Source organism: Helianthus annuus, chromosome 1, assembly GCF_002127325.2.
Source record: "Helianthus annuus cultivar XRQ/B chromosome 1, HanXRQr2.0-SUNRISE, whole genome shotgun sequence".
Lineage (NCBI taxonomy): Eukaryota > Viridiplantae > Streptophyta > Magnoliopsida > Asterales > Asteraceae > Helianthus > Helianthus annuus.
Window position 1 is genome coordinate 113,680,512 of NC_035433.2, and position 9,083 is coordinate 113,689,594.

A 9,083-nucleotide genomic window follows, 5' to 3' on the forward strand; every position below is an offset into this window, starting at 1 on the left:
GAACAAACCTTTAGGTTCGCTTATTTGAACGAGTAGATCCGCTCATAAGAACAAGTTTGGTCCGCTTATTCGTACTTATTTGGTCCGCTTATTTGGTAAAGTGTTAGATTCGCTCATCCGGTTCGCTTATACGGTCCGCTCGAAAGAACAAGTGCAGGTTCGCTCGAACGAACACTTATCAGGAGGTCCGCTTGAACAGCTCAACAAGGTTCGCTTATTTGGTCCAATAAGGGTTCGCTCTTTTGGTCAAAGTTGTTGGTCCGCTCATTTGTTCAAGTTTGCTCATTAGTGCAATCTGATTTCGCCAAAGTATTTCCAGAATTTCAAGACATGGCTAATGATGATCATGATGCCTGGTGGCGAAGAGACAGTGCGAGATGGGAGATTAGAAAATTGAATGAACCATTTCAAGAAGCAAAAAGAGCTAATAGATGGAATGAAGAGTTGGAGTGTTACATGGATCCACTGGGAAATCCAGTAGTTGATCCGTCAAAAGTGGATTTTGATGCGGTAACCAATTTGTTTCCAAGTGAGGGAACTTTCAACACACGAAGGTTATCTGATAAAGAGTATTTGCCGGATTTGGAGAAAAAGATAAGAGAAGTTTGTTTAGCAAGTCTACCGAAGGTGGTAGAATTCAAAAAGAGAACAGAAGAAAGGGTGAAAAAGATGGTTGAAGATATAAAAAAGGAAGCTTTTGGAGAAGTTAAAGCTGACGCAGATAAATCTAAAAAAGATGGAAAAATTTCAGATGATGATTCAGAAAGAGCTCCAGTTTTTGATCATTCATGCTCGTCTGATGAAGAGTGTGATGATGATAGCAAAAAGGCCGATAATGAACAGATTCTGGAGTTACGCTTGAGTTGTGAAAAGCTGCAATCTGAAAATGATAAACTGTTAAATGATTTGAACAGTTTATCATCAGAAAACAAAATTTTGAAAGAAACAGTTAAAAGTGAAAATGAAAAGGTTTCTTGGATCAAATTAGAAAATAAATTTTTAAAAGAAAAAGAAACAGAATTTCAAGATCAAATAAGAGTTTTGGAAAATGAGAAGTCTGTTTTTGAAAATGTTAAAATTGAAAATGAAAAATTAATCAAGTCACATCTTGAAAGAATATCTCGGCTTGAAAACGAAGCTGAAAATTCAAGAAACAAGATTGGTGAACTTGAAAAGAAGTTGAAAGGTTTTGTGACTTCATCAGATAGTTTGAAGTTTCCCTGTCCAAAACCAATCAACTCTATTCCAATAAGTGACAAGGTCACAAATTTTGACAAAGTCAAAATTGAAGATTGTGATGAAATATCTGATGATGAAAAAGAGAAGAAAAGAAAAATATTTTTAGATTTACAAGAAAATTTTCAAAAGACTGTTTTGCAATCTACTGAAGTAGGTGAATGCTCGAAGCAAAAACCTGTTAAGAGGAGTGCAGAACAGAAACAAAAAGATAAAAATTTGAAAAAGTCTAAAAATGAAAATAAAAGCTGATCAGATAAGTCATCCAATCGTTATGAAAAAACACAAAAATTTAAAAATAAAAACTCACAAAGTGTTAGTAATAAGTGGTGCAGGTTTGACCACAGTGCTCAAAAGACAAATCCAGCATTGAAGAGGAGAAATGAGTATAACCAAGCTAAACAATGTTATGATCTGAAGGTTTGGACTGAAAGAAATGAATGGTATGATAACAGAGTGTGCTACACCTGTGGTGTTAGAGGACACATTGCTGTTAATTGTCAGAATTGGAGGTTTGAATCGAGAAGATGCTATAATTATAATATCAGAGGCCACATTGCCAGAGATTGCCCAAGGAGATCGATGGGAAGATCGAGGGTTGAATCTCAAAGAATGGTGAAGAAACCAGTCATTGTCAAGCCCAAAGAACAGAAGGTTCTGGAAAAGAAAGTGAAGCTTTCACAGGGGCAAGAAGACAGACTGAGGAAAAAGAGAAAGAAAGCACAAGAGTATTTGGAAAGAATTTTATCCTCGGGTTTACCGGACAGATTGAATAAGAGTACTGATGAATCGCTTCACTCAAATGCAAAGTCAAGGAAGCCGAATTCGTCAGATGCAAATCTGAGGACAAAAGAGAAGAAAAAGAAAGTTGTTGGCGATGAATCTGGCTCATCAAAGTCAGACAAGCCAAGTTTGGGCAATGAATCTGATTCCACAAAATCAGATGAGCCACAAGTTGAGATAAAAAAGGAAGAAACAATTCCTTTAATGAATGATAAGGATTTTCCACCATTACAAGCCGCGAACCGAAAATCAAAAGGTGTTGATACTGGAAAAATGTTTAATAGCAATGTTAAACATATTTTTAGTAAGATGGCTGATGGTGAGGAAAAAGGAGTAAAAGAATTTTATGAAGAAAAGAGAAAAGCTCAAAATACGCCTAAGACTGGTCAGGCTTGGGTGTCAAAATTGGTTGGTTGAATTTCTGACTTGCCGGAGTTCCCAGGTTGGTAAGTGTGGAACAGGTATCGGCATCTTTCTTGAGAAATTCACTTCGGTGATATTTCGAATTACAAAAGACTAATCAAGGACATTAAGTTGTACTTGATTTTTCTTTCTGTCAAATAATTAAAGGAAAACAATGTGATGAAAGAACCCCGAATTTGTGAAATGACACACAAAACTAATTTTCCGGAAAAATCATTTTGATTAAAACAAACTTAAGTGTTTTGAAATCATAATGGGGAAATAGTTTGTTATAAGGGGGAGTGTGGATGGACTACGCCGAAACCCTCACGGCTGAACAAGCATGATTACTGTCACAGATTGAAGCACGGTTTTCTAACTGTCAAAATCAATGGGTTGTAAATCATGGGGGTACTTGATAATAGATTTTCTGCAAATCAGAGCACTTTAAGCAGAAAATGGATGGCGAGACAAAGCTATCAGTATCGGTTTGTCAAATTTCTTTTAATGGTTTTGCATTTTAGGGGGAGAAAATTTGTCAGAAAATACAAAAACATTAGAAAATTTGAAAAAGCCAAAAACATGATAAAATTCAAAAATTTGAGTTGTTGCGTAAAAAAGAGGAAATGATAGTACATCAGTAGACAGTTACAGTATGCTAAAGAATTGTAATGAATAAATAGTGTTAAACAGTCTCACTGATGATATGTCGATAGGTTTTTATACACTTAGTAAACTTTTTCGGGATATAAACCTAAATTCAAACACTTGCTTATTTTGTGGGGAACACTACTTGAATATATAGGTAACCCCTGAAATCTCGTTTGAAAGGTCCCATATTCTGAGATACTAGGTCTTTATACTCAGTGATATCTGGGGTATTATTCCGGGACTTCTGCTGTATTGAAGTACTGACCTAGTCCCCGAATAATACTTTCTGCAAAATGCTTGAAACACAGCATCATCGCCCTCAGCAAGCTGATGAAACAATAAAATTGATAGTCGCTGCTGTTGTAACTAAAAGATCCTCTAAAGGGGACATACCAAAAGTCGAGCCGTCATCTCTCTGCTGAACGGAAGTTCTGACCTGAGCTCTCATGGTTTCGCACCTAACCCCTTACAAATATCATCTGTGGTATACTCACCTGTAAGACTGAATATCTGGGATTCTGGATACGGGAGTATATTCAAGAGGTGGGACACATGAATGAGTTAAGTTCTTAAAACATCTAATTCGTATCCTGAATCAGTTGAAATTTGTATGAAAATTTAAGTGGATCAGTATATCGACAATCTAAGTGAATTGTTTAATTCTTAATGTGTAACTAAGCTCAACGGTACTTGTGACTTGTCAAAAACTGATATGATCCTCTGACGCATACTCAAACAAAAATATTATCTGTAAATATGTTTGTATATATTTCTTTACTGCTTTAGAGTAGGAGTTGGGTGGAAAGTGTGTTTTTCCTAGAAAGTCTAGGAAGCAATAAGAACGCGACATGTGGCATTGAAGGATTTTATCTAAAAGGGCATTTATGTACTTTCACAATCTATTTTTATTTTAGAAAATTATCTTCAATAACCAACTATCCATAAATTTCGGAATTTTTTATTTTAGATTTCTGATCTCACGTAATATCAATAATTCCTTCGTTTTCTTGCTGGAATCTATCAGCATGTTCTTGATACTGTGTTTTAACAGTTTGTTCTTGGTGATGTGTTTTAACAGCAAGCAGATTCATACAGATGTGTTTTATTATTCAGATTCATACAGTTGTGTTTTAACAGCAAGAAGATTCATACAGTTGTGTTTTAGCGTTTAGATTCATACAGCTGTGTTTTAACAGCAAGCAGATTCATACAGTTGTGTTTTAGCATTCAGATTCAAACAATTGTGTTTTAACAGCAAGCAGATGCATACAGTTGTGTTTTAGCATTCAGATTCATACAGTTGTGTTTTAACAGCAAGCAGATTCATACAGTTGTGTTTTAGCATTCAGATTCATACAGCTGTGTTTTAACAGCAAACAGATTCATACAAATGTGTTTTAGCATTCAGATTCATACAGCCGTGTTTTAACAGCAAGCAGATTCATACAAATGTGTTTTATCATTCAGATTCATACAGCTGTGTTTTAACAGCAAGCAGATTCATACAAATGTGTTTTATCATTCAGATTCATACAGCTGTGTTTTAACAGCAATTCAGATTCATACAGCTGTGTTTTAACAGCAAGCAGATTCATACAAATGTGTTTTACATCAGTAGATTTCGCCCCAGCTTTCGATCGGCTTCCGGTAACTTTTCCGCTGCTATCTATCCTTTCCAAAGTTTCCTGCTTTTTGAATCTCTTCCCTGCAACCAGCAAAATACCGTCAATTACAAACAAGAATCACCCGTAATCGCTTTGTAAAACACGCAGTACAATGAAAGCTTGATCATACGTATATGGAACAAGGAAAATCTCTTATCTTCATCCATGATTTTAGGTATTTTTGGTATGATTTTGGGGTTTCCGAATTTGGGTTTAGAGAGAGAAAGAGAGAGAGGGAAATTGGCGTGAATTAAGGAGATGTGATCTCTGGCGGTTATTTTTGATTGGTTTAAAACACACATAAGGACGAAATTACCCCTACTCATTTAAAACAATCTATTAAATATAGTTAATTATTACAAGATTGCCATTGATTTAATCTCAACCCTTAAAAACACCAATCGGATGGACAAGATCGCTTCCTAGACTTTCTAGGAAAAACACACTTTCCGTAGGAACCCTACTCACTGCTTTATATTTTCAGAAAATACAAAAAGATTTTGATTTCTGCTTTACTTTCGACAACCGATGTCTGAGTTGCTGAGTTTCAAAATCTAAGTAAGCTGATTGTGTTTCTGAAAATAAAACAAGTTCATTAATTTGAAACTTGAAATTTCTAGAAAAGTTCAAAAACAGTTTGTGATATCTCCAAGGTCATTAGTTTGGACTTGGATGATAAACTGTGAGGAAGTTGGATTCTTTAATGCTGCCATATCTGTTGAGTTTATTGATAGGGGGAGTAGATTAGAGAATTTGATTAATGGTTTCAAAATGTTGTTACTTATCATTTGTATGAGTGATTGCAGGAAAGATCCAGACTACGATCCCTAGAGCCGAGTCTAATGGGGAGTCTGATGACAAGCTGAAAGAGAGAATGAGCTTGTAGCTGGAAAGCTAGGTGTTGATCCCTAAAAGCACGGAAGCTTGATGAGAGGGGGAGCTAGCTGACAAAGGAAAAGTTGATGATAGAGCTAATGATGGGATCTTGGTGAAAAAGTCAAAGAGAGAAGATGATCAAAGAGAAAGGTTGAAGGATACTTACATTGTTACAATCTGAACGAGATGGCAAGATGATCAAGACTGAAGAGGTGGCATATCAGAGAATGGTCACTGAAGACTTCGTCAATATCCGAGAGGGAGTCTGTTAGTGAAATACGTCTATTGACTTCGTCTTGTATCATGTAATAGATTAGGATAGGTTAGAATATCCTGTGCACGAGGTTCGAGAAACGAAAAGTGGTGGTTTAGCAAGGAGGTCCGCTTACATGGACATTGTCCATATAAGCTGTCACACCCCAACCAATGGCGGAAACATCGGGATGAGACGAAGTGTGAAGATTGCTAGAGACTTCATAACGCTATTTGTGACAATATTTAAATAATCCCAATTTCATTTCATAACTTCAAATAGTCAACATTACATAAACTCAAATGACAACAAGTTCCAAAAGTAATACATAACAACATAAGCAAAATTGATACAACATATTAAACCTAAACGTCTATATGTGTATCTAGGCATCAACGCTACTTCTTTTCATAGCATCGTCATCATCAACCTGTAACATGTTTAAAAATACAATTCAATGCAAAAGCAAAGGCGAGTATACAAGTTTGATACATCCATAGCAAAAGATAAGTTTTAAACAATTCCTCATAGCAAGCATGTGATTCAAGATAAACATCTAAACATGGTATGTGTCTAACATATCAAACCAAGGAAACGCAATATGCTCATGACATAACCGAAGATAAAGAGGCGGGTCGTTAATCCTATAGCGCTACATATGTCACGCTTTGGCTCGTACGAAGTTAATGATAAATTCAACACATAAGATAAATCCAAGTTTAAAGCATCAAGCCATCACGTATACAAGCATGTTATAGGAATGTTCATGTGTTTAAGCAAAATGTTCATGTGTAAGTTTGTTGATAGATAAACATGTTACACCCCAAAAGTGATAAAAGTAAAAAGGGGGAATATGAGTATACTCACAATATTGCAATTTCTTCCGATTATCCAATCGTTGATGAGGGTACGAGTTTAGGAGGACGGAACACCGAGGTCACCCTATAAGGGCAAACGATGGTGCATAAGTAAACGGAATTTCAAGAGAACGAATGAGTGTTTATCCTAGATGTTTAAAATATCACGAATTCGTTATTATTTATTGGTTTTGAAAAAGAATAATCCTAATATTTATGTTTTGCATAATTTGGATTTCGTATTTTATATTTTATCTTAGTATATAAAAATTTATTGTTATAAAAAGAATTATCCATCTATGTTATAAATTTAGAGATTTGGTTATAAAAGAAAACGAATCAATATAATAATCATTTTGATATTAAACACGTATTGTTTCGTGGATTTTTTTACGAAAACCGGGCAGAGTTTACTCTGTTTTTGGACGATCCCGACAAAACAAGTCGTCAATGTTTTTGGCAAAATTCAACATTAATAAAACAATGAGTATTTATGTGTATTTTCATAACAATTTAATTTAATACGATTACGTGATAATCAAATACAAAACAATAATTGTTTTATAAACATTCGCGTCGCTAAGTTATCACGTCTCGTGGTTAACCCGAATCTGTAACTGGACCGCACCGAGCCCTTGGTTGACCCGCTTTGACCAGGTTTGACCCGAACACCGAACCGAATCCGATTGTAACAGGATCCGAACCTGCTGAATAAAACGAAGGAATTAACGAGACTCGAATAGAAACAAAGACCAAAGTTTGAAGCAGAACTAACCTGAACTAAACCGAGACTGAACCGGCTGACCCGAGACCGAACCAGCTGACACAGAGCGGCTGGAACACCACCGCCATCGCCTGTCGTTGTCTGTGCCAAACCCAAACCAAAGCTGCGTTGAAACGAGTCATGACAGTCGTGCCCCGAACTCGAGACTGAGCCAAATCTGATTGATAACCACCTCTACCGCCACCATCGCCGGAGATCGAAAAGTCGATGACCTGAACCGGAACCCGAGAACCAAACACTAACCTCGATGATCCCGATCCGACTCAAACCCGCTGCAGAACCGGAATCCAAACCGAGACAGAACTCCGCCGCCGCCGTCACTGATATGCGACAATCGTCGCCGGCCGCTGCTGAAACGTGAATGTCGTCGTCTCTCTCTTCTCTCCTGCTCTCTCTTCTCTTCTCTCTCTGCGTTTTCGCCGCCGCCACCATCACCAGGTGGTGGTCGAGCGTTCAATCGAACCAAGATGGGGTTTTGAGTGAGGGAGATGGTTGTGGGTGTTTGTTTGCCTGAAACCGGAGGTCGGTCGGAGGTCAAGTCCGGTCGCCGGACTAGAGAGCAGGGATGGGTCATGGGGGCTAGGGTTTCTCTTTGAAGGGGAAAGAGGTTAGAGATGATTATATAACTAGGTTAAGTGTGAGTTGGGCCTAAAGCCTGTTAGTGGCCCAAATGCGTTTCAAGACCTGTTTTCACACCGAACTTTATAAAATGCCATACAAAATCGTTTTAGGTTCAGAATACGTAAATCGATGCCGATACTCGGTATTAGTTATGTTCGTTCGTTGTTTGCGTTAAAACGTGTAATGCGCGTAGTTCTGCTTTAAATCAATCTCTTGATCTGATTTCAACTGTGATTCTGAAAATAGAAATTGAACGCGAATTTTTATAAAAATAATAATAAATTGCGGAAAAATTTGAGGCGTTACATAAGCGAACCACACAAATCACAACAGGTCCGCTCATATGACATGGTCACATAAGCGAACCACATCATTCACTCAGGTTCGCTTATTTGGATGTCACTATAAGCGAACCAGATCCACTATATATAGTGCACAGGTTAGTTCATTTGGCAACGGATCTGAAAGTGTAACGAAGTGCTGCCAAATTGCTTCCAGGTTGTAAACATTGTCAAGAATCAATATAAGAAGCATTATATTTAGTTTGAGCGTCTGATTCATCGATTCCGCCTTTGAATTAGATAAACGACTCTTCTGATCGACTCATTCAGGGTCAACGACGATCCAACACAGACGGAATTACAGATTAACACAGCTCATTAAACGAAGACATATAAGAAGAGGACATGGGGTCGTGCCCTTCGGGCACGGGGCCGTGTAAAAGGCCTGTTTCCAGCTATAAATAGGGGTGATTGGTTCATTTGCAATCCATCCCTTGGCAGCCCTCTCTCTCACTTCACCACCACTTCAACACCACTTCAACACCACTTCACCACCACTCCAACATCATCATCCACCACATCCGTTTGAGTTTAGAGTGTGTAGTAGTCTCGGGATCCAAGATTGATCGTAAGAGTTCTTGTCAAAGAATGGCCATGTTTGGCTAATCTCTTAAA